This window comes from Odocoileus virginianus, chromosome 27 (assembly GCF_023699985.2).
Source record: "Odocoileus virginianus isolate 20LAN1187 ecotype Illinois chromosome 27, Ovbor_1.2, whole genome shotgun sequence".
Lineage (NCBI taxonomy): Eukaryota > Metazoa > Chordata > Mammalia > Artiodactyla > Cervidae > Odocoileus > Odocoileus virginianus.
In genome coordinates, this window is record NC_069700.1 from 41,043,901 (window position 1) to 41,070,614 (window position 26,714).

Sequence of the window (26,714 nt, forward strand, 5' to 3'; positions counted from 1 at the left end):
TACACTGATATCTAAGCACTTGAGAGAATCTGGTGGTTTCAAATATTGCATACCAATATTTTTCATATATAATGTAATAATTTACAAGGGGAAATGATGCTCAAATAATGTAAGGTCTACTACAAAAAAGAAGTCTTCTATAAATATTAATTGTAACATTAGCTATCTTTGTCTTTTGATAAGATAAGCTGGTTTTCATTAAAGAGAGAAATGATTATCCCATTTTAATATTACATTATTGTTTAAAATAGCAAAGAAATATTGATTTGTTATTATGTGCCCAGTACTTTACATAACATCTTTGCTCTTATTTTTACTACTACATCAGTTAATGATTATTTTTGATGATAATTCTGGATACTTAATGAAAGTATAATGAAGAGCACAAAATCAATAACTCCATCACTCAAAGAGAGTCAAGATAAAAGTTTTGGCATATATCTTTCAAGTAATTTTTTCATGTCTATTCTCCACATACATTGGTAATTTAAATGAAATTAGTAACATGATGTATTTTTTTTTCATTGAATCAACTTATCATTTTTTCATTAATTTACTAAATATTTATTGAAAATATTCATGGGTTTAAATATTCTGCTACATTTTTAGCAGCAGCATGGTACACCACTTTTCAGAGGCATGATGATTTGTTCTAACCGTCAGGTGCTGTTGGTTTTCTACAGTGATCAAACTTTGGGTCACCATGAACAATGCTGGGTGATTTTCTGAAATTGGAATCACTACTTTAAAGTGTATACATATTTTAAAAGTAATAGTATGTGTTGTCAAAAAGCTTTACAGGAAAGTTGTTGCAAGTTAAATTGCATGAAATAATCTATGAAAGTATCTATTTTCCAGTATTTTAGTAAATATTGTCAATAAAAAACATTTTCATTAGTCTTAATTTACATTTTTTACTTAAAAGCAGAGTTGATTATTTTTTCATATTTAATGCATAGTAGAATATTTTCTGAGTTCACAGTATGACCAAAAGATACATTTCTGTTATTTCATATGTGAATGTCAGCAGGACTAAGTACAGACTGCCTGGGATCAATTTTTTTCACTCACAAAAATTCATCATTTTGTATATATTGCTCCATTATATCTTACTCTTTAATGAAGATATCTTTATTCCCCCCCCTTTTTTTTACAACAGATTTATTCTTTCTCCTCATTGAGTATCTATGAATCATTATTTATCTTTTAAATTGAAAGTTTTACCAAGATATGTCCAGATGGTAGCCTGTTTTCATTATTTTTGCTTTAGTTATGATAAGTTCTTTTTTAATGTATAGGTTCATATATATTTTCCAGGTTCAGGGAAGTTTTCTTGTATCATAACTTTCTGTACTATTTTGGCTCTGTTTGTTCTTCTCCCCTTTTTAGTAGCTCCAATCATATGTAATGGCAAATCAATTTCCTACATATCTAATATCTTCTCTTATGATTTTATCTCTTAATTATTCTTTCTGCATTGTAGGTAAAATTCTAAAGCTTTTTTCCAATTAGATTTTCTGCTCTGTTGATTCTGATCTTCAGTACTTCTAAGACCTTCAATTTAAATTCAATGACTATGGTTTTGTCTTTAAAATCTTTATCTCATCCAGCTCCTTTATCTTTCAATAAGATAACAGTTTAGACTATTTTCTTACCAGTTTAGCTTTGGTCTCCTCTCTTTTTGCAGTCATTTACATTTAAAAAAAATGAGGACATAAAGACTACATACACCTCTGTTTCTGGTGACAAGATTACCTTTTTATTTTGTTCCCAAATATTTTTATTTGCCCCTACTTTTTCCTTGCCTTTAAGAAGGAGCAATATATCTAGGGTCAACATATACTCCAAATGGTCAGTAATAATCCAGCGTGTATACCAGAGAGAGCTCCAAGTTCAAGCCATGGAAGATAGCATCAGATTGATATATGTCTCAGAGATCACGGAGAAGCTGAGGCATGTCTCTTTCATTGACCATTCATCTTCACATATTCTGGAATGAAATCAATACCCTCAGGGTCTTCAGAGGCCAATGGTTCAGAGTGTACAACCCCAAGGCTGCATGATGGATTGATTAGATTATATCTGTATTGTCATAAATACATGAATCTGGTATAAATGCAACACCATCATGCCACATGTTTTAGAAAGGGATATACAATTCACCTGTGAACAACATGAATTTGAACTGGGTGGGTTCACTCATATGTGGATGTTTTCAATAGATACATACCATGATACTACAGATCTAGGATGCACACTTATGGTTATAGTGGGCCAATTGTAAAGTCATACTTGGATTTTGGAGGCTGTGTGTGTGTGTGTGTGTGGCAGGGGATTAGTGGCCTTAATGCCCATATTGTTCAAAGGTCAACTGTATTTGTAGATCTGAGACCTAACTGCTAAGTTTTAACAAGATTACTTAACACTTTCAGTGACTTACTGTTGTCTTTCAATGTACTTTTTATGTTGTTATATATTGGTATTGTATAACATATAATATTTTATGTAAACTGTATTTTTGTTATATTATTGTTGTATTATATTGCTATATAATAAATCATTATATAATATCTTATTGTTATAGTATACTACATATTTTCATATTTCCTCCTTTCTATTGTTTCTGCTGCTCCTCTTCTTTCTGTCTTGAAGAACTGTTCTGATTTGTGTTTAGTTTACTTTGTATTATAAGGTATCATGTACTCTTTACCTAGGAGATTGTAAGATTTTTTTCCTTTATTCTTGAAAATCAGTAATTTTATCAGGATGTTCTTAAGCATATATCTGGAGCCTTTTAAATTAGGGGATTCAAGTTTGTCTTCAGCTCATAGAAGTTTTGCCTATTATCTGTGTCATTATCATATTTCATGTTCCCCCTCTGAACCACTTATTTTTTAGGATCTGCACCTGAAGTCCCTTATCTTTTCCCTGAAGATATTTAGACATTTATCCCTTTGGGACCTGAATTAGGGGCCTAAGAGATTAAAATAAACCTTTTCTTAAGATCATTTCCTGAGTTTTAGTTTGAAAATCATGTTGTTTATTGTTGTCACATTGAATTTTAATCTTCTAGATCTGCTTATTGTTTCTGGTTTGATAGTGTCTCTTCCTTTGGGGTTCTGTTTGACAAGGTTCTGTTTGGTCTCTCTGGCTGCTGGTAGTGGGTGGGATGGGGAGAAGAAGGCGGAGCTGGTTTACTGGGGGTGCAACCAGCATTGGCCTCAGAGGGGAGGGATGCAGGGACTCCCACCTTCTGAGAATTTCACATAGGCCTAGCACTGGGCATCTCTTCCATAACTGGTAACATAAGTGTTAGATTTTATGCTAGGAATCATGGACAACTTCTTAATCAGAAAAGTCTATATTATTTTCAAAACAACAACCACAAAGTAGGTCAGTTTAACCCCTTGACATTTTTTTTCTCTTCACTAGAGCTATTTTGCAGGGTTTTGTCACCCAAAATTTATTTGGAGTAATGTTTGAATCTAATAACATTATAAACTCTGACAGGTTTGCTATGAAGGTTTATAGTGTAATTCCAAATAACTGGCTGTTGTTAAAATATTAATAATTTATAAAAAACTAATAGGGCATGAATAAAATTCCTTACTTTACTTAAAAATTACTTTTCACTGTTTTACATTTTATTTTGTTCTCTCTGTCCCATGGGTGAGTGTCAGAGCAGTAACTATTCTCTGAAAAAAATGCTTCCACAGGCATTTCTATAGTATCTCCATAAATCAGCTGGGAAAGACTCCTGAGAAAGCAGTAACTCAGCACCTTGGGCTCTGTCCACTTCTTATCACATCTTTCTTCCTGGGTGTGAGGAAGCTGTATTTTTTCCTCAAAACAGGCCTTTCATGGGAATGTTTGATAAAGTATATTTTGGAACCATTTCAGAAACTTTAGGACCATGTTTCACTTCTTGTACATAAAAGTATATGTCTATGTGAGCATTTTGACTACTTGGTGCACAATTACAGATAATCTTGCAATACAGGTCCTTTTTCTCTTCTCCTCCTTCCTTTCCTGCTGCTTCCTGATATGTGTTTGATGTCGATTCAGTGTGTATTCACTGTGCACCCTGATACAGAGCAAATTAACAGTGTAGGTGTTAGGGTACAGAAATAAATATAGCATGGTCCCTGGGTACACATATAATTTGTAAATGTACAACATGCAATTCCTGTAATATTAAAATATTTAGTATGTTCCTCATACCACAGTATTTTTTTAAAAGCTAAATAAAACTCTAACTTTAATTAATTTTTCAGAGAGGTAGCATGGTTTGACAATTGGGCCATCCTATAGGTATATTATAGAGAACTCTGGACAAGTGAGGAAATGAGAATTATTTCTTTTATTTTTAATCCTTTAATCCCAACCCAGCCACAAAAAAATTTGGAAAATTCTTAAAGAGATGGGAATACTAGACTACCTGACCTGCCTCTTGAGAAATCTGTATGCAGGTCAGGAAGCAACAGTTAGAACTGGACATGGAACAACAGGTTCCAAATAGGGAAAGGAGTACGTCAAGGCTGTATATTGTCACCCTGCTAATTTAACTTGTATGCAGAGTACATCATGAGAAATGCTGGGATGGATGAAGCACAAGCTGGAATCAAGATTGCTGGGAGAAATATCAGTAACCTCAGATATGCAGAAGACACCACCCTTATCATAGAAAATGAAGAACAAAAGAGCCTCATGATGAAAGTGAAAGAGGAGAGTGAAAAGGTTGGCTTAAAGCTCAACATTCAGAAAACTAAGACCACGGCATCTGGTCCGATCACTTCATGGCAAATAGATGGGTAAACAGTGTCAGACTTTATTTTTGGGGGCTCCAAAATCACTGCAGATGGTGATTGCAGCCATGAAATTAAAAGACTCTTGATCCTTAGAAGAAAAGTTATGACCAACCTAGACAGCATATTAAAAAGCAGAGACATTACTTTGCCAACAAAGGTACATCTAGTCAAAGCTATGGTTTTTCCAGTAATCATGTATGGATGTGAGAGTTGGACCATAAAGAAAGCTGAGTGCTGAAGAATTGATGGTTTTGAACTTCCAGACTCTTCCGAGTCCTTTGGACTGCAAGGAGATCCAACCAGTCCATCCTAAAGGAAATCAGTCCTGAATATTCATTGGAAGGACTGATGCTGAAGCTGAAGCTCCAATACTTTGGCCATCTGATGCAAAGAACTGACTCATTGGAAAAGACCCTGGTGCTGGGAAAGATGGAAGGCAGGAGGAGAAGGGGACAACAGAGGATGAGGTAGTTGGATGGCATCACTGACTCAATGGACATGAATTTGAGTAAGCTTCAGGAGTTGGTGATGGACAGGGAAGCCTGGCATGCTGCAGCCCATGGGGTTGCAAAGAGTTGGACACTACTGAGCGACTGAACTGAGACACAAAAATCAGCTGTTTATTTCCTGGGCAAGTTAAAAACTATTCTAAGCCATAAAAATAGTCATCAGCTTTGTTACATAAAATTATATGTGACTTATAAAAATTGTAGTCTAATGGAAGGCATATTATGGTGAGAAAGAAATATAATTAAGATCTTGGTCTATTGAACCCAGTAAGAGCTCAAAATTTATTTCAATTATTTGGCATGAAATATATCTCAAAACAATGCAATGGAATGGAAAATCTTTTTATGAATTATTTTAATCACATGAAAACTTTCTAGAAATGTAACATGTTTTGTAGAAATCAGTGCATAAACTGTAATCCAATTGTATCTAAAAAAATGCAAAGGGATGGTATTTGAGTTTAGCATATATGTTCGTATGTTTGTAGGAAAAGCTAAGCTTTGGAATCACTAACATGTATGATAGATTTTTCGAGATATAAACTGATTTGAAGGGTTCACCTGTAATCTGAAATAACTTGTAACTGAAGGAGTTTATTAAGCAATTTTAGAAACAATAATTTGAGTAATTTTTGTTGAAAGTGACATTATTCAACCTTGGTTCAAAGTATAACCATATTTGGAGGTAAAATATTTTTCAGGGAAATCATTTATAAGTGAAGGCAAATATTTTTGAACAGCTTCCCTGGTGGCTCAGTGGTAAAGAATTTGCCTGCCAATGCAGGAGACATGGGCTTGATCCTTGGGTCAGGAAGACCCCTGAAGGGAAAGGCAACTCCCTCCAGTTATTGCTGCATGGAAAATCCAATGGACAGAGAAGCTATACAGTCCATGGGGTTGCAAAAGAGTCAGATATCACTCCGCAACTAAACAGCAACAACAACAAATATTTTCGAAGATTTTTATATTGGCAAAGTGACAACAAGAGCTGAAGCCCTTACGCAAGAGAATGGCATGTCCCAGGGCCTGACTATGTGTGAGCATTTGGTTAGAGACACATGTGTCAGGCTGATTCTGAGGACTTCTGTGCTGACACGCAGCAGAGTTGGGACCCTGGGGAGACCCTGGCCTCGTGGGGGCTTATATCTAACTACCATATCCAATCATAAAACCTGATTTCTCCATTTTGAGAGAAAAGCTCACTGCTGGATAGGCAGGAAATGTACTTGAGCCTTTTATAGGGATAGAACTGCATGAACCTCTGTGTGTGTCTGTGTGTGTGTGTGTGTGTATGTGTGTGTCAGTGTGTGTAGGAGGCTGTCTCAGGTTGAGAGTGGTGACCGCATCAACATGAGGCCCCCGTCGTGGCGTGTCTGGGGTGTGACTGTGGCTCATGGGTCAGAGGTGGCAGGTCATGCCCAGGGCTCTCAGGCAGCGGTCAGCCCAGAGGCTGCTTGTGGTCAGGGCCCAAAACATCACAGCCTGCTTAGATCAGTCCATTTGAATTAAAGACAAATGATTGGACTGGAAATGGAGAGTTGGTCATTTGCAAAACATTTTACTTTTAGCATTTATCTTAGAAATTTATCTGAAATTTAATCAGTATGATTTTTCCAAGCTTGTATATATAATGGCATAATCACAGGAAATTGCTTCAGATTTGTGAAAAGAATTTCAATCTAGTTAAATAGTTAAAGAATATGTGATAATATATTAATATATTGTTAGAGTTCTTTAAGAGAAACCTCTGAAACTATCCATAATAAAATATTTTCTAGAATTTGGGCCTTAAGCTGTTCATCTGAAATCTTCCTTCCTGAATTGTGTTTTGGCTTAAAGAATGAGATGATTTATCTCACCTTGTGCACTGTGCTAAGTTGCTTCAGTCGTGTCTGACTCTTTGCGACTCTATGGACCATAGCCTGCCAAGTGCCTCTGTCCAGGTGATTCTCCAGGCAAGAATACTGGAGTGGGTTGCCATTTCCTCCTCTAAGGGATCTTCCTGATCCAGGGATTGAATGCCAGTCTCCTGCATTGCAGGCAGATTTTTTACCATCTGAGCAACCAGGGCATGCCAAATAACTAGGTTATATTTGACTTAAACCAACTATATGTTGTTCTTATTACTTAGGAATCCAGAGTGGTTAAAATATTTGAATCAGAAAACCATAGTGTTTTACCTGTTAATTTGGTGAATGGAAGCCAAGTACTCATCTCTTTGCCTTTTTTTTTTTTCTTTCTTCTTTTTTTCCTCCTTCCTTGGTTCTTTGTTAATGGACCAAATCATGCCTTCCTCTTAGACCCATAGAAATGCTTGTCTTTGAACAAGAACATGTAGAAAAGAAAAGAAAAGGCCTTTCTTTTCTCAAGTTTTATAATACAGAGTTCCAATATTTTTGGAGTAAATTTTAAGATTTATGGCTCTGAAAATTGCAAGTTAAAAAGCACATTAGCCATTATTTCAGAAATGCACCAGAAATTATGGACCAGTTTAAAACAGATTGTTGATGTTCTAATGTCACTGTAGATGCAGCAGAAGTCCTTTGTAAAGGAAATTTTTGTTTCTGACTATATCCTTCCCCAACCTCCCCTCCTGCAATATCATTACCTTTTCCTTTTTAAGAACTTATTAAAAATAATTCCCAAGGATATAATATGATCTGCTACTTAGAATAGGTTGACAGATAGGAAAAATTTTATTTTCTATCTGAGTTTTACCCATAGCAATTTAGTAGCAATTTCTGTATCTGGGTCTCCATATTAGAAAAAAATAGACATTTAATCACTATTTATTCTCAGAGGTACTTAATTATCAGTAGGGAAGATCTGATGTACCTAGCGATCTTCAGATCAAAGCAATGTGAACATCCATTGTTTTAACATGTGAGTGTCAATGTTAAGAAATTACCTTTAGTGTGAGGTGAGTCTTTGAAATCTTTTCTGACTTTGCTCAGGATTCATGGGTAATGTGATGCAGAGATGCATCCATGGAAGGAAGGGGAACTTAATTCTGCCTTTTGTTTTGTGTTCTGCATAAAAGAAACTGCAGATACTTTGTTAATGAAAGGTTTTTGTCATCCAAGATTCCTCTGAGCTCATACTGTTTTTTGGCCAGAGTTGTTTAGAGTGTTGTGTATGAGGGAAAGGAGATAGTCGCACTGTAAATGGAAAGTATCACTGCCCGTTAGCACTTAGAGGACAGTAAGAGGGAGAAGACATAAACTTTAAAGTAAAAACAATGTGCTTGCTTTCAATGAACAGCTATCACTGGCATACTTGGGTATTTCAGTATGTGTGGTGATGAGCCTTTGGTTTGTTATCACATCTGTGTGTTCTCTTATTTGAGTCTTCACAGAAACAAAAGACTTCTGAGTAAATGAATAAGTGTCTTATAAAGGAGAATTTGTGTTGGAACTTGAACATCATAAACAATTGTTTAACTCATAATTAATGAAAATACAGGTATTGTAATAATACCTTTTCCTTTTATTTTTTTTGATCTCCTACTTGCTTTTCTATTTTAGCCCTTCAGATCGAACACTCCTGTAATTACTTCTACTTCCCAGAGTCTCCAGTCATTCAGCTCTATCTTCTTCTGTTAGTGGTTATATCAGCTCAACAGTATTTAACCAGCTTTCACAGTCAATTATTAACAAATGTTTTATTTATCTGTAGTATTACTTTGCCCACAAACTGCTGTGAAGTTAATTACCTGGCAGTTTTTTGAAGGGTAAAATTGAAAGCAATAGCTTTTGCAGTTAAATTGTCATGCAGACCCACTACTGTCATTACAGAATAACAACGGATCCCTTTGATAACTAAGCCAAGCAGGTCAGCTGGTCCCTATTGTTCAGATGATTGATTAAATATCCACAAAACTGAAATCTGGTGAGGTCTGGAATCTAGGGCTTTGCAATTTGGCAGCATTTGATTCTGTCCTTTGTAGATTGCTTGTGTTCTTTGAACCTGGTTGAAAAGAAATGTTTATATTATGACTTGCTGAACTCCTCACATTTAAAAGAGAATAAGTGACTTCCACAAATCAGGGCACCTGGGCAGCAGAGGGTACCTGGCAAACAGTGGCTGAAAGACCTGGGCCACAGGTGCAGCACTGGCTTCATTGTTATGGTGGTTGAATGATGATGAATGATATTTGGGTAGGTTGCTATGCTTACAGACTAAGGACTCCTCTGTGCCTGACTCATTTAAAAATCCTCCTCCATGAGATTACTGAGGCAATATCTTTAAGATATTTAATTAGGAGCTTTCTGTGGGCTGTTGGGGAGTACTCTACCATCTCCATAACATGGTGGCCAGGATGAGTGGCTAGAAATACATGATGTTCAGTTAAATGTGAATTTCAGAACCCAAGTATGTGCTGTGTGCTTTGTATTTTATCTGGAAATCCTACATTTAGATTCTCTTTTTTTCAAAATCTCACATAAAAGTTACATTTATCTCCTATCATAATAAGGAGAAAATTCATGAACATTGCACAAATGAAAGTCAAACTGATATCATTATGTTATTTTGCAAACTTTCTGTTACCCAGGCTGTTCCCACCCCAGAATCACACCCCTGCCCCTCCCTCAAATGAAAATCTTTAACTCTTATCTACATTTCAAGAGGAAGCTGCAAAGAGCAAAGCAAGAAGTAGTTAGAATCAAAGAGGCCCAAGAAGGTAGAAGAGTTATCTTCCAATAGGCCTTGGGCCTCATTACATGCTCATTGTAATGTGATAGTTAGATGACATACCTACTAGAACCAGACATTTGACAGTTGCCATAAAATTGACTGGAAAAAACCAGACAAGGACTGAAAAGGAGAGCTGCATCAGGTCTGGGTCCAAACCACAACCCTGTTCTTGCATAAGTCATGAAAATCCCTCCCAACCTTTCTAAACCCCTCCCTTTTACTCTGACTCTCCTACATGTGGGGTGTCTTACCTGAATCTAGTTGATTTGTGAACTAGGTTCCCACTTCCCCATTCTTTGGCCACTGAATGAAGCTTGAGCTGTTTCGGTCTCAGCATGGGTTTCCTTACTGGCTGCATGAACATGAGCAGAAAAGTTTCCTTGGCTGAGACAAAGGGTCTCAGCCTGGGCTAGGAACCCAGCATAGGTCCAGACATCCAGTTTTGTAACCTTTCCATTGAATTTAATTTGGGGAAGTTTTGAGAGTTTTTCTAAGTATTTCAAACCTAACCTGAGTATCTATTCGATTCTTATCTGGACAACTAATAAAACTCACTGAGGTGTGATCAAGATAACCTTTACATTTCCCTTCAGCCTAACTACACTTCAGACAGGCTTCGTTGTGTCTATAAGTCTCAGATCCTCCTCTTCTTAGAGAATTTATGTTTGAAAACTTGTAGTTGTAATTTTTTTCTCTACTCCTTTGAGATGTAAGACTTCTCTCATCCTCTTGCCAGTGTCATAACCATCAAGTCTTCTCAGCTGAAGGAGCTTGTGCCCCTCCCTGCCCGTCTCTGTGAGGGGAGGGCATCCACCTTCAGTAGCAGGCAATTCACACACACAGGTGCTCCAGCCTCACTGATCAATTGCCTCCTTCACATCCTGCAAAGCTTTTCCACCAGCTCATCTTAGTGTTTTAAAATCCTCCCACCACAGCCATAAATCTTGAAATCTATTTAAAGTACAATATGTAGTGTTCTGAGAAATATCATTCCCTTCCTCTAATGACATCATGTTATTTACTTATTTTTCAGTTTATTTTTATTCATTTGGTTTTTTGGCCATGCTCTGAGGCATGGGGAACCATCTTAGTTCCTTGACCAGGGATTGAACCCGTGACCCTGTAGTAGAAGCATGGATTCTTAACTACTGGATCACCAGGGAAGATCTTTTTAAATGAAAACAAACAAACAAAAAACCCAACAAAACAAAACAAACCCACATTGGTCATTGCTGACTTTGTTCTTTACTCCAGCTCGATCTAGTAACAATTCTCAGCCTTTGAGCTGCCTGACCTGGTTCCTCAGGATTGTGGCCTGTGTCCCTCAGGGAGTGGCCGAGTGTGGCAATCACTCTAGTGAGGCAGAATTGCGGTGGGCGAGAGGAGAGTGTGGAGAGTGTTAAAGCCGGGCAGTGGTCCTGCTTCCTCCAGTCCTCTCCTTCACAGAGCCAGACCTGCTCTTTTCATTCTTGGGTGGTCTCATGGTTTGCCTGTGTGGATGGCTCAGCAAGGAGATAACATCCTGCTCATTTTTCTTTTTTCCTCAGCCTGGAAATAAATACAATATTCTTTTATTTTTCTAGCCTTTTACAGGGTTTTTCCCACCTTCTCAGTGTACTCCCTAACCAATTCTTCTTTTATGCCTGGCAAGATATAAAATTAATTTAATTTCACATGTTAAATTTTTATGCAGATTTGATTTACTGATGGGGAAAAGAGAGAATTCCAAATTAAAATGGGAAAGGGTTAGTGACTTTGTCTTTTTTTTTTCTAGTGAAAGAATTGACAATTTGAAATGACTTAGTGCATCTAAAAATAGCATTCATCAAGTTTAATTATTTCCAGTCAATGAAACAAACTCAGAATACTTCAACTGCCCCAGGTCATTTAGCCAAGTGGTGCTAAGGTTAGGAAACATAGCCTGCCTCCTGGTCCTTCAGTCCTAACTTAGAGGCTCATCAAACTGCTATTTAGAGCCTGCTGTGTGCCATGTATCATGCTAGGTACTGGGATACAAAAGCAAACAATATGAGGTCCCTATGCTTAGTCGTTTGAACGGGGAGACATAAGAAAACAAGTAAATGCAATTGTATTTGATAAATACTTTGATAAGATAAGAGCCAATATATCTTTCTATGCCACTTACAATGACTTATTTTTCAGAGATTTCATATTAATATTTTGCTTTTAAAACACAAATATTAATATTCATAATTGTCAAATTGGAAGCAATCTAGTTGTGATGTCCTTCAGCATGTGAATGGGTATATAAAATGTGGTATATTCCCAAAATGGAATGGTATTCAGTGATTAAAAGAAATAAATTACCAAGTCATGGGAAGACAAGGAGGAAACTCAAGTGTATATTACCGAGTAGAAGAAGCCAATCTGGAAAGACTACACATTATAGAATTATGACTCTATGACATTGTGGAAAAAGCAGAACTATGGAGACAGTAAAAAGATTCATGGTTTCTAGGAATTGGATGGCAAGGGATGAAACTTGTGGAGCTCTGAAGATTTTTAGGCCAGTGAAAATATTCTGTATGATACTATAATGGTGTAGAAATGTCATTAAATTTTGTTTAAACCCATAGAATGTACAATACCAACAGTGAACCCTAGCATAAACTATGGGTTCTGGGTGATGATGAAGCATCAATGTAGGTTCATCAGTTGTAACAAATGTACCATCTTTGGGTGATGCTGCAAAGGGAGGTAGTATTCACTTGTGGGGACAGGAGTATATGGGAAATTTCTGTACCTTCCTCTCAACTTTGTTGTGAACTTAAATTTGCTATAAAAATCAGTCTATTAAAAAGAACAAATCTTAATCAAGACTTTTACTTTTGTTTAACTTTATTTTCAAAGAGCTTCATTGTTCTAGAGTATGAGCTTTTGGCAAGTTATGTCTGGCCTCTTGGCAGCTCTGCTTTCTGCTGATGTTCCTTGCACAGATCCACCTGGTCTGCTGCAGGTGGCTTGAAGTTTGCAAACCAGCACTGTCCCTTGGTATGGTAGTGTGGGGCCCCTAACAGTGATCGGGTTAACTGAGTTAGTACAAAGCAACTGTGTTAGATTCTGTACTATAACATTCTAAATGAAGACTATTGGGTAGATTTGGAGTAAGATGGGAACATGGGGAGAGAAAAGGGAAAGAAGATTCACAAGTTATTCGACCCTCATTGTGCTAGAGGAGGATTTCTCAAAATCCATACTGACATTTTGGGTGGATAATTCTTGTGAGAGCTGTCATGTGAATGCACAGCATTCCTAGCATTTACCCAATCACATGAGGATTCTTCAGATTTGAGGAAAAAAATGCCCCCTGCTGAGGCAGAATCACCCCATATGGACAACCATTGTGCTAGACGAAATATTTTGATGAGCCTCACAGAGCTGAAATCCTAGTTCTTATTGTTATCGTTCAGTTGCTAAGTTGTGTCCAACTCTGCAACCCCCATGGACTATAGCCCACCAGGCTCCTTTGTCCATGGGATTTCCCAGGCAAGAATACTGGAGTGGGTTGTCATTTCCTTCTCCAAGGGGTCATTCTGACCGGGGGATCAAACCCACATCTGCTGCTTTGGCAGGGAGATTCTTTACTACTGAGCTGCCAGGGAAGTCTTAGGTCTTATTAAGAATATTCTATATGTTCAGGGCTATACTTTTTGCATGAGTAGCAAATAGTTGAGCTTTTCACACAAGAAAAAAAAAAGAAAGTGTATTGATAATTTTAAAGAGTACCCTTTGCTCATAAACAATTCAAAAGGGTACATATGTGTTTACCTAGTCACCAGGAAATTTATAAACAGATTATGCAACAATAATTTGTCTCTCAACCCAAATTTATCATTTTACCTTTATCTCAGTTCATATATCACCTTCCACCCTGTTTCCAAGAAACATAACTGGAACAAACAAACAAACCCCAGACAGAACACGCCTAACTGCGGTTACCAGTGGGGAAATGGCTCAGAGGCTCCTGTCTGCCAGTAGCGAGTGGGGGCTGGGCAGGGAGATGCGGGCTGCATCGCTGGTCCTTCGGGTAAGGACTGGGCTTGGATGCCCTGAGGGCAGTTGTAGGGGACTAATGTGACATAACAACCCAAACCATGGGGTGGCCAGAGAGACCAAAGGAAAAAGGACGTTTCCCACAAGAAGGCTCTAATGACGCATGGTGACCTCTGGAGCACTCACAGAACAAAGGATTGAGCCCTAGCAAATACCAAAGGAGAGCAAGCTGGCTGTCATTTAGGGCTCTCTCTCCCAGGAAGCAGAAAGACAGGTGTGAGACAGCCATAGGCAGAAGGCAAGGGGCTGATGCAGTTTTGGCCCCAGAGACCACAGCTTCAGCCAGACTGTGAGCAGGCTGCCAGTTGCTAACCGTGTCTTCCTGGGATCCTGTTGGTTCACATCAGCCAGGTCTGTAACAGCCTGAAATCAGCTCCCCAGCGGAGACATATGGCACCCCTGGGAAACTGAGTGGCCAGGACTGGAGAGGTGCATAAGACGCACAGTGCACTCACCAAGCACCCAGTCACCCGAGTGGCTTGGATCTCGGAAAGGACAAGACGCAGGCCCCACTTGGGACGGTGTGCTCAAGAGAACCCTGGAGGCTGAGCAGTGTGGACCTGGGAAGCACACACCAGCTCGGGCTGTGGCACGCCCAGCGTGTCCCGCTCAGTGTGAGCACTGCCCACCCGTGCCAGTGGCCTTTGTCTGCAGCGTCCCTCCTCCTCCACAGCACAACTGAAAAAGTGAGCCTGATTACGTGGCCACCTTTGCCTCCCCGTCTCAGGGTGGAAATTAGACACTGAAGAGACTTGCAAAAAGAGGAAGCCAAATAAACAAAGAAGGGGAACTGCCCCAGAAGTGACAAGTGCAATAGATTAAGATCCTGCAGTTAATGCTGAGACTGTGCATTTGAGGGGGAACTATAGATTTTGAGAATAACTACAAGCCAGAAAAAGGGACTATCTGACACTGAACTGACCCCACACTGCTCAAAACAGATCCAGAGAAATTCCTAGATATATTTTTACTATTATCACTTTTTACTTTTCTTTAGTTCTTTATTGCTCCTTTAACTTTTCATTTTTATAGCCTACTATTACCTTTCTTAAGAAAATCCTATTTTTTAAAAAACAAATTCCATATATATGTATTTTTAATTTTTGTGATTTTGTTTTGTATTTTTTATATTGTAATTTTGAGAGTCTAACCTCTATTCTAGGTTTTTCACCTTTGATTTTTGATATTTTTAAGATCAGTTTTGTGCCTTTAAGAATCCAGTCAGTATCCATTTTCACCTAGGGATTTGATTACTGGTGTGAGTGCTCTCCCTTTTGACTCTCCCTAGTCACCTCTACCCCTCTTCTCCCTCTTCTTGTCTCTGTATAACTCTGTCTCTCTGGCTGTTCCTGGCTGTGGAGAGTCATTTCACCACGAACCTGGGTGTTTTATCTTCTGTGCTGTGTAGATAGAGAAGTATTGAGGCTACTATAAGAGGACGACCAAAACCCAGGGCAGGAGACTCATCTCCAGAACTTTAGAACGTCAGAGAGCTCCTGACCCCAGGGAACATTAAAAGACAAGAGCTCACCCCAAAGTCTCCATGCCTACACTGAAACCAAACTCCATGCAAGAGCCAGCAGTTTCTAGTGCAAGACACACTACACTAATTCTTCAGCAAAACAGGAATGCAACCCTGAACATTAAGACAGTCTGCCCAAACCCATACCAAACCCATAGACACCCCCAAACTCACTACTGGACATTTCATTGCACTCCAGAGAGAAGAGCTCCAGCTCACCCAGCAGAACACCGGCACAAGTTCCCCCAATCAGGAAACCCTGACAAGCCACTGGTCCAACCCCACCCACAAGGAGCAGACTCTACAATTAAGGGGAACCATGGCCTCCCAGCCTGCAGAAAGGGCACCCCAAACACAGCAATCTAAACAAAGTGAAAAGGCAGTGAAATATCCAGCAGGTGAATGAACATGATGAAAACCCACCAAACCAAACAAAAGAAGAGGAGACAGGGAGTCTACTTGAAAAATAATTCAGAATAATGATAGTAAGTGAAGTGAAGTTTCTCAGTTGTTTCTGACTCTTTGCGACCCCATGGACTGTGGCCTGCTAGGCTCCTCAGTCCATGGGATTCTCCAGGCAAGACTACTGGAGTGGTTTGCCATTTCCTTCTCCAGGGGATCTTCCCAACACAGGGATCAAACCCTGGTCTCCCACACTGCAGGCAGACTCTTTAGCAGATGATCCAAAATCTTGAAAACAGAATGGAGTTACAGATAAATAGACACAGACTGAGAAGATGCAAGAAATGTTTAACAAGGAAAGGAGAGTCAATCAATAATGAACAATGCAATAAATGAGGTTAAAAACACTCTGGAGAGAACCAACAGTAGGATAACTGAGGCAGAAGAAAGGATAAGCGAGGTGGAAGGTAGAATGGTGGAAATAAATGAAGCAGAGCAGAGAAAAAGAGGAAAAAATAAAAAATGACAACCTCAGAGAACTTGGGACAATGTTAAATGTCCCAACATTCAAATCATAAGTGTCCCAGAAGAAGAAGACAAAAGAAAGGGCATGAGAAAATATTTGAGGAGATAATAGTAAAAAACTTCCCTATAATGGGGAAGGAAATAGCCATGCACATCCATGAAACCCAGGGAGTCCCAAACAGGATAAACCCAAGGTGAAACACATATTAATCAAACTTACAAAAATTAAACACAAAGAGAAAATATTAAAAGCAACAAATAACACACAAGGGGAGGCCCATAGGATGACAGTTGATCTTTCAATAGAAACCCTTCAGGCCAGAAGAGAATGGCAGGACATATTTAAAGTGAAGAAATAGAAAAACCTACAACCACAATTACTCTATCCAGCAAAGATCTCATTGAGATATAAAGGAGAAATCAAAATTTTCACAGACAAGCAAAAGCTGAGAGAATTCAGCATCACCAAATCAGTTCTTCAACAAATGCTAAAGGATCTTCTCTAGACAGGAAACAGAAAAGGTTTATAAAAATGAATCCAAAACAACAAAGTAAATAATAATAGGATAATACTTAACAATAATTACCTTAAGCATAAATGGGCTAAATGTTCCAACCAAAGGATGAAGACTATCTGAATGGTTACAAGAAAAAAACCCCTGTATAGACTGTCTACATGAGATGAACCTCAAACATAGAGACACACACAGACTGAAAGTGAGGAGCTGTGAAAAGATATTTCATGCAAATAGAGACCAAAAGAAAGCATGAGTAGCAATACTTATATCAGATAGAATAGACTTTGAAATAAAGACCATGATAAGAGACAAAGAAGGACACTACACAATGATCAAGGGATCAATCCAAGAAGAAGATACAACAGTTATAAATATATATGCACCCAACATAGGAGCACCTCAATATATAATGCAAATGCTAACAAGTATGAAAGGGGAAATTAACAGTAACACAATAATTGTGGGGGACTTTAATAGCCCACTTACACCTATGGATAGATCAACCAAACAGAAAATGAACAGGGAAACACAAGCTTTAAATGATGCAATGGACCAGTTAGACCTAATTGATATCTACAGGGCATTTCACCCCAAAACAATGGGGTTCACTTTTTTCTCAAGTGCACACAGAACATTCTCCAGGATAGACCACATCCTGGACCACAAATCTAACCTTGATACATTTTTTAAAAATTGAAATCATTTCAAGCATCTTTTCTGATAACAATGCTATAATATTACATATCAACTACAGAAAAAAAAACTATAAAAAAACACAAACATATGGGGGCTAAACAACATGTTTCTGAATAACCAACAGAGAAATAAAAAATGATATCAAAATATGCATAGAAAAAAACAATGAAAACACAACAACCCAAAATCTATGGGATTCAATAAAAGCAGTGATAAGAGGAAGGTTAATAGCAATATAAGTATACCTCAAAAAACAATAAAAATGTCAAATAAACAACCTAACTTTACACCTAAAGCAACTAGAAAAAGAACAAAAAGCACCAAAGTTAGTAGAAGAAAAGAAATTACAAAAATCAGAGAAGAAATAAATGAAGAAGAAACAAAGGAGTCTACAGCAAAGATAAACAAAATAGACAAACTTCTAGCCAGACTCATCAAGAAAAGAGGGAGAAGAATCAAATCAATAAACTTAGAAATGAAATTGGAAAAATCACAACAAACACCACAGAAATACAAAAGATCCAAGAGACTACTACGAGCAACTATTAAAAACTGATCAGACCAAACTTCGATATGAGCCAGCAATCCTACTGTTGGGCATACACACCAAGGAAACCAAGGTACACGGAAGCAACCTGGTTGTCCATTGGCAGATGAATGGATAAGGAAGCTGTGGTATGTATACACAAAGGGATATTAATCAGCTATTAAAAGGAATGCGTTTGAGTCAGTTCTAATGAGGTGGATGAAACTGGAGCCTATTATACAGTATGAAGTAAGTCAGAAAGAGAAACACAAATACCATATATGAACATGCATATATGGAATTTAGGAAGACAATAACAACAATCCTATATCCAAGGCAGCGAAGGAGACACAGATGTAAAGAACAGACTTCTGGACTCTGAGAAAGCAAGGGTGGGATGATTTGAGTGAATAGCATTGAGACATGTTTATTACCATATGTAAAATAAAGGACCAGTACAAGTTTGATGCATGAAGCAAGGCACTCAAAGCTGGTGCTCTGGAACAACTTAGAGAGATGGGGCGGGGAGGGAGTGGGGAAGGCAGTTCAGGATGGGGGGACACATGTGCACCCATGCCTGATTAATGTCGATGTATGGCAAAACCCACTGCAATATTGTAAAGCAATCAGACTCCAATTAATATAAATTAATTAATTTTTAAAAAGCATGAAACTGTTAGTTGCTCAGTCATATCCAACTCTTTGTAACCCCACGGACTGTAGCCCTCTAAGCTCTTCTATCCATGGAATTCTCCAGGCAAGAATACTGGAGTGAGTAGCCATTCCATTTTCCAGGGGATCTTCCTGACCCAGGGATTAAACCTGTCTCTTACATTGCAGGCAGATTCTTTAATGTCTGAGCCACCGGGGAAACCCATACTTGATTAAAAGCAATGTGTAAGTGTGTGTGTATGTGTGTGTGTGTGTGTGTGTGTGTGTGTTTAAATATTTGTATTAACAAATTCTTTTAAAAGCAAAGTTTTTTTATAGCAAAGTTTATTTTTAAAAATAGCAACAGCAGATCTTCATAAATCATTTAAATAGACATATAAATCACTGCAGATGGTAACTGCAGCAATGGAATGAAAAGACACTTGCTCCTTAGAAGAAAAGTAACATAGACAGCATATTAAAAAAGCAGAGACATTACTTTACAGACAAAGATCCATATAGTCAATGCTATGGTTTTTTCAGTAGTCATGTATGGATGTGAGTGTTGGACCGTAAAGAAGGCTGAGCGCCAAAGATTTGACATTTTTAAACTGTGGTGTTGGAAAAGACTCTTGGGAGTCCTTTGGAATGCAAAGAGATCAAACCAGTCAATCCTAAAGGAAATCAATTCTGAATATTCTTTGGAGGGACTGGTAATGAGGCTGAAGCTTCAATAATCTGGCCACCTGATGCGAAGTGCTGACTCACCGGAAAAGACGCTGATGCTGGGAAAGCCTGAAGGCAGGAGGAGAAGGGGACGACAGAGGATGAGATTGTGGATGGCATCACTGAATCAATGGACATGAGTTTGAGCAGGCTCCGGGAGATGATGAAGGACAGGGAAGCTGGCATGCTGCAGTCCATGGGGTTGCAAAGAGTCGCACATGATGGAGTGAGTGAACAACAAACATACATCTTCAGGTGAATATAACAGGCATTTTGACAGAGCCTCTTTTTCTCTAGAGAGATTACAGGTAACACAATTTTTTTTAGTCAGGGTTATGAATCCTGTGGAGACTATTTCCTACATTCCAATAACCCATTTTCTTAATTCCTTTCTACTTTAATAGAGATTTTTCTTCATTTTAAGTGTGTGACACATTAGGCTTTCTTGTGGCATACTTTCTCCTATATCCCATTCTATACAGTAGGAAAGATGATCATACCTGTCTTAGATGCTAATAGTTTTCTGCCAGACTTTGAGTCAATTTCAGTAAACCAAGCACATGTATATTCATTTGATTATCAAAAGAAAGACCTTAGACTTCCCTCTTCCTCTAGTGGTTGGGAGTTTGCCTGCCAATGCAGGGGACATGGGTTCAATCCTTGGGCTGGGAAGATTTCACATGCCACAGGGCAACTAAGCCCCTGTGCCCCAACTACTGAAGCCTACACATCTGGAGCCCAAGGTCTACAACAAGAGAAGTCAACACAATGAGAAGCCTGCACACCACAAGTAGAGAGAAGCCCCCACTCGCCGCAGCTGGAGAAAGCCTGCAGGCAGCAGTGAAGACCCAGCACAGCCAACGAAGAAAGAAACAAAGACCTCACCACACCCTGATTTCAGACGTCATCAAGCATATCTGGAGATGAAAGAGAGAAGGGTTCCCTGCAACCAAATGTTGATGGTTTCTTCTTTTACAATTCAGTACAGAAGTCTGATTCTGAGATGAAAAATTCGATCTGCACAAATTTTTCATGATGCCTTCTCACAAGGTAGCCAGTCACTCGAAGAGGGCAAGTCTATCTCCTGGCTTCTCTGCGCTTCTTTTTGAGGGCATCAAGGGGGGAAGATGTCCAGCTTTTTCTGGTGGTTTTGGGCCAGTGGGTTCCAAGGGAATTCCCTGGGGTTGGGTCCGGGAATGAGATGGGCTGGCAGGATGTAAGGATGGAGGGCATTCAGTAGAGGGAGTTGAGGTGGTGAGAGAACCTTTTGGAAAGCTTTAGGGATGTGGAGGTTCAGACATGAAGCTGAATCTGGCCTCTGTATCCTGATATTGAATTAAATCTCAGAGACAGAGTTTTGGATGAAGTATGAAAGAATAGCTTTATTGCTTTGTCAGGTAAATGTGGGCACAGCAGTCTAATAGCCTCAAAACTGTGTGTCCCAACCTGGAAGAGTTTTATAGTAATTGTTCAAAGAGGGCGTGATCAGCTTCTGGATATTCTTCTGATTAGTTGGTGGTGAGGTAAGTGGGAATCAGCATCATTAATCTGGTTCTGAGGCAGGGTGGTACCCCCAGGAAAAAGCATTGGAGATTCATTGCTGTGGACTGAAACTCCAAGACAAGAACAGCAGGACATTAAAGCGAGGAGGCTGGGCCCTGCCCAGACCACGTATTTCTTATTCTCAAAGTCAAGAGACTCCCCTGACCACACATGTGTAGATAGACTTCTTGGAGGCCAAAGGGAAGCAATGTCAAGGGATGCTCTACACAGTAAAATCCATATTGGCTAAGGGATGTGGGTCGGCACATGGGAGGATCCTGAGATATATCAAATAGGAACTCTGAACCAGGCAAATCAAGATGATTGGCCAAAGGAAAACCAGAAGAAATCGTTGTGGAATCTGGAGTCACAAAACACAGTTTGGAGGACACTCGAGACAGTGGCAAGCAGTTGATTACGCCAGGGGGCCAGAGGGGAGTCAGTTCCCAGCAAGGACCCTGATGTTTCTGAGAGGCCCAGTATTACATCCTCCACTGCATGACTGGTTACATGTTAGCAACCTCTTTGTTGTATATGACTGTTTTACTGCAAGGAGGTGCTAGGAGAACAAACAATTAAAGTTAAAGGCGGGGGGGAGGACAATGATTATACATCAAGGGGGGATGTCTCCATGGTTAATTTAACAGGGGCAGCCTGACCTCAACTACACTCTCCATTTGCCATCTGTAGGGAGGGAAGTCTCCAGGAAACCAGGTTTTCATTAGCAACGGTTTCCTCACTCTTGAGCAGGGTTCAGGCCCAGTTTACACCCTTGTCTTTAAGACGAATGACAGGCTTCAAGATGGAGTCTCTCCTGCTTTCCTCACCCAGGCCCCAACAAAATACCCCATAAAAGTGCTTCAAACTGCTATGAGAGCACAACTCAGGGACTATCTCTCTGAGCCTGCCCATGTGTCTATCCATACATACTCTTTTCCTGTTAATAAACACTTATTTACAACACTCACTTGCTGCACTACCTTCAGTCTTTGTGGAAACTCTTTTCTGCAAAGATGAAGGGCCAGGGCCCTTGTCACTGACCACTAGTCTAGTGGCTAGAATCTAGTGCTTTCACTGCAGTGACCCAGCCCAATATCTGGCTGGGAACCCAAGGTCTGCTCCAAGCCGCTGCAGGCTGATGGCCACCCCAGATTGGTTCTGATCAGTTTGGGGTCTACATGCTTGTGGGCAGCATCCCTGCCCCTGGTGGGGGTTTCAGCATCTGCAAAAGAGTTCAAAGATACTGTTGTGTATATCCTTTGAGGGAGAACCCGGACCCTGCCCCAAGGCTGATCTATTGTTTCTCTTGACTGCTGCTACCTTGTCTTGCATTTCATACCTTCCCTAATTAGTAACTGCTTGGACCTGCTCCTTGGAACTCAGGGATGCTCATGGAGGATAAATGAAGCCTACTTCCTGTCATAAGGAAATGGTGGACACAGAAAGGCTTCTGTTCCCAGGAGCCCCACAGGATCCTGCTCAGTATCAGAAGCTCAGAGAAGGAACAAGATGACTTTAGGAAACAAGTGCTGTCCACTGGAAGAGCAGGGATGGGGCCAGTGATGGGGTGAGTTTTGAAGATGACTGGATGTCCATTAGGAAAGTAAGTCAGCCTCTGGCCTTCTTTTCAGGAGACTGACACGACACTGCTACACTTTGAATTAACTTCTGTTTGTCACTCATCCTATTACCGAGTCCAAGCTCGGCCTGCTTGCCACATAATAAATCTGAGACAAAATGCTGAGGCAAGGAAGATGACTTTATTTGGAATGCACGCTGACTGAGAAGATGGCAGGCTAGTGCCTCAAAATAACCATCTTCCTGGGGCATGGATGCTAGGTTCTTTTATGGATCAGAGATGGAGGGAGGTGAGGAAACAAAGAGACCATTTAATTCTTGCAAATGTTTCTGAGACTGGCACGCATCAGGCAGTGGGATGTGTTAGTTTAACTTCCTTATAGACTTTCACAGGTGAGCAGGGTCAGACTATTCTCTCTCTGAGCCAAACAAAGGTAGCCTAGCCCAAGGGTCAGACAGAGGTGGCTGGTCAAGGCTCCCTGAGGCAGGCCATTATGTATGCCTATAATAACAAAAGTGGCAAAATAAGAAAGTCACAGAAACAGATCCAGTACAAACTCAAAATTAATTCTTCCCAGTTACAATACCTTAACTGACTTTTGCTTGTGAAATGAGAATAAATATTTGTGTCCTGTTGTAGACGTTGTTGGTGATAGTGTTGCCACCAAAATCTTGTCTTTCTCTGCCCATCCAGAGCTGAATAAGCAAATACAGAGACAGTTTGGAGGAAATAGAAATATAGCTTTAGTCCTCAAGTTGGCAGAGAAGAGAGGACAGTAAGCCCGTGCCTCAAGAACCATGTCTCCCTTCCAAAGGGAATCAAGGGGCTCATATAGTTGGGGCTTGCAGTCAGGACTTGGAGATAAAGAACAAAGGTGTAGGGATCCCGTATTCTTCTTGCATTGTTCAGAAACAGTCAATTGGCTGATGTCAGGTAGCCTGTTAATTTGGGTCTGGCCTGGTAGTTGAGTCCATTGTCTTTTGTGGATTGCACTGTGACTTTCTTTCTGTAATACAAAAAGAGGGAAGACAAACTGTAAGGGGTGGTTTGCATAGAAAACACCATAAAGTTAAGCATCAGGATGTGACTAGCATAAAATTAAAAAATAATAGATGCAGAGTGTGACCTGCAGAGTTAGAGGGCAATAGGTGCAGGACGTCATTTACAAAACAGGTTAGTCTTCTGAAAAGAAGAAAGTTATCAATGCAGACTGCAGATCAGGAATGGTTAAAGTAGAGAAGGCAAGAAGAAAAAGAAACACTTTTTCTTAACTCAAGGCAACAATTAAAGAGGTTTTGTCTACTTACCACTGTGCCCCAGGGCAACCCCAGAAAGTGTCCTCTCTCTTTCCTGGGATGGTACATGAGGGCCATTTCTGTCATTTCCCTCAAATATTTTCTCTTGGCTCAGGATTACCAGGAGGATCTGGACATTTTTTAAAGCATGTTTAAAATTTCTTTAATTTTTAATTTTTTTCTTAACCACAAACTTCATTGTCTTATCTGATGTCTAGTCCAGTGCCTTAGGCAGTGTATCGACCTCTACCTCTGATAAAAACTCCCTAATAAACTGTCCTTTAAGTTCTTTTTTTCTTTTAGAATCAGCACTTTAGTCAGTTCTGAAGAGAGCATGACTATAAGCTCCATTTCCATTTGATTCTAGAAGTCTGCACTTGAGAAGTCCTATAATTTTTTTTTTCTGGTTCCTTGAAACTCATCTCAAATGAAATGGGCACAGAGTCTGCTTTTATTAAATGATAATATTTATCTTATTATCATTAGTAGTCATTAATATTTCTTTAAAAATAACATTTTTTTTTTCCCTAGAAGACTATTTCATTATAAATGCTTTCTTTATGAACAGTTTACATTTGGAGGATAATTATTAAATTTTTGTAGCAAATATATATATATATATATACACACACACACATAGATACTTGAATGAACCCAATTAGTGAATAATGCTGCTGCATATTTGAATTTATTGAAGTTGAGTCCTTTAATCCAAATGAGAAAAAAATGACTAATTTTAGAATTGCATGTAAATTCTACTGTTGAAGAACACACAGTCAAGAAAAACTTCCCTTACCCCTGGTAAATTTGAATATATAAATGTAACCAAGCAGGACTTCATGGAGCCTTCCTGGGTTCAAGTCTTCCCCCATATCATCTGCTTTAGCTCCTCTCTGAAGTACCCAGATAATAGTATTTGATGCACATTTCCTGAGTTGTTTTGCAGATGTGAAAACCCCCACCACATGGAAGATGTTAACTACTTGATGATTTTGAGCATATAACCCCAAGCCTCCTGGAGCCTAAGGACTGATAAAGTTAACCCCTGTGACAACACTCTGTTCCCTCATCATCAGCCAATCAGAGAATTCTGTACAAGCTGACCTGCAAACCACCCTCTGCAGAACCTGACTTTTAAACGTGCTTTGCCATAACTCTTCAAGGAGTTCAGTTTTTTAGGACATGAGCCACCCATCTCCTTGCAGGACCTTACAATAAATCTTTCTTTCCTCCAAACTCATTTGAGTTTGGACTCACTGTGCCTCAGGTACATGAACTTGTGCTAATATAAATACATATGCACATGTGTATATGTCCAAATTTTTTGAGTTTATATTTTAGGCTTTTATTTTGTTATTTCTATACATGCATATATGTATACTTACATAGCAACTCACTTCAGTAATTTTGTAATGTGTCTCATAGTAAAATACCTCTTTTTATTTTAAATAAATTATCTTGGTCTTTTAAAAAAGCATGCAAGGGAAATAATGACTGTTTGAAATCACATCTAAAAGCTTTAGGATTCACACACAAAGGAGCAAGCATTTACTCAGAAAGCAGATCCAAAGAAAAGAGGATTTATATGAGACCAACTAAGCAAGCAGAGGGTGAGTTCCAAATTCAGGGAATTATAAAAAATGGTTATTAAAATATGTCAGTTCATCATTTGCAGACCACGCTTTTGAAATAGCCAGTGGTCCTCCTGCAGCTACTTCAGATAGTGGTTCATTTTCTTTAAGCTAATAGGATTGGATACATACAGACAGAGGTATTTTGGGTTAACATTTAAACCCTTGATGCTGGCATGCACCAGCATATTATATAACTATGCTTCTGCTCTTCTGCTTATGGTTTGAGTATTTGTTTTGTTACATTTGAATTATGAACATAATTTCAGTCCATGACTATTTAAAGTGGATATAGTTGAGCTCCAGTTGGACATAAGCATATTATTGTTTGCTGAGCGTGTGTGCTGTGACCCATAAGAACATGTATTAGCATGCATTAATATGCTTAAGAGATTTTGTTTTATGCTAAAACAGAAAGAACATTTAAAACTGCAGGAGCACCTGGGGATGGGTGGGGAAATAGGACCAACACTGGGAACAGGAGGGATATAGTGTTTTTGGACTTCTGAACCTAATAGAGCTGATGGAGCTGCTTTCTGGAGAAGTATAAAGGGAGCTAGGATACTCTGAGGGTCAGCCAGGGCTTCTTTCAGCCTCAGGCAGCCATCAGTGTGGCTCTGCCTCCTGGGAGACTGGCTACTTTGGGGACACAGGGAGTTGGCACTTTGACCTGAGCACAGTCATTTCCCAGGGCACATGAAACAAAGACTGGAGGTTTCCATGAAGAAAGGAAAGCCCTAGAAAGAATGGTCCAGAGCAGACAACACAGCAGAGTTAAGCTTTTCTTTTCAGGGGTTCCCAGAAGATCAGGGGACCCTCCTGGAGACTGGGATCCTTTCTCCATGAGCCAGTATAGACAGTGACCTAGTAAGTTTCCCATGTCTACTGCTCATGCAATTTCTTTCTTCACAGGCTGGTGAGATCTGGGGTCATCCACATCATCTTTATCCATGGGGTTTCAAAATCACCATAATTACCTTCTTTAAAAGAAAGGCATATCTAGCTATAAACAAAC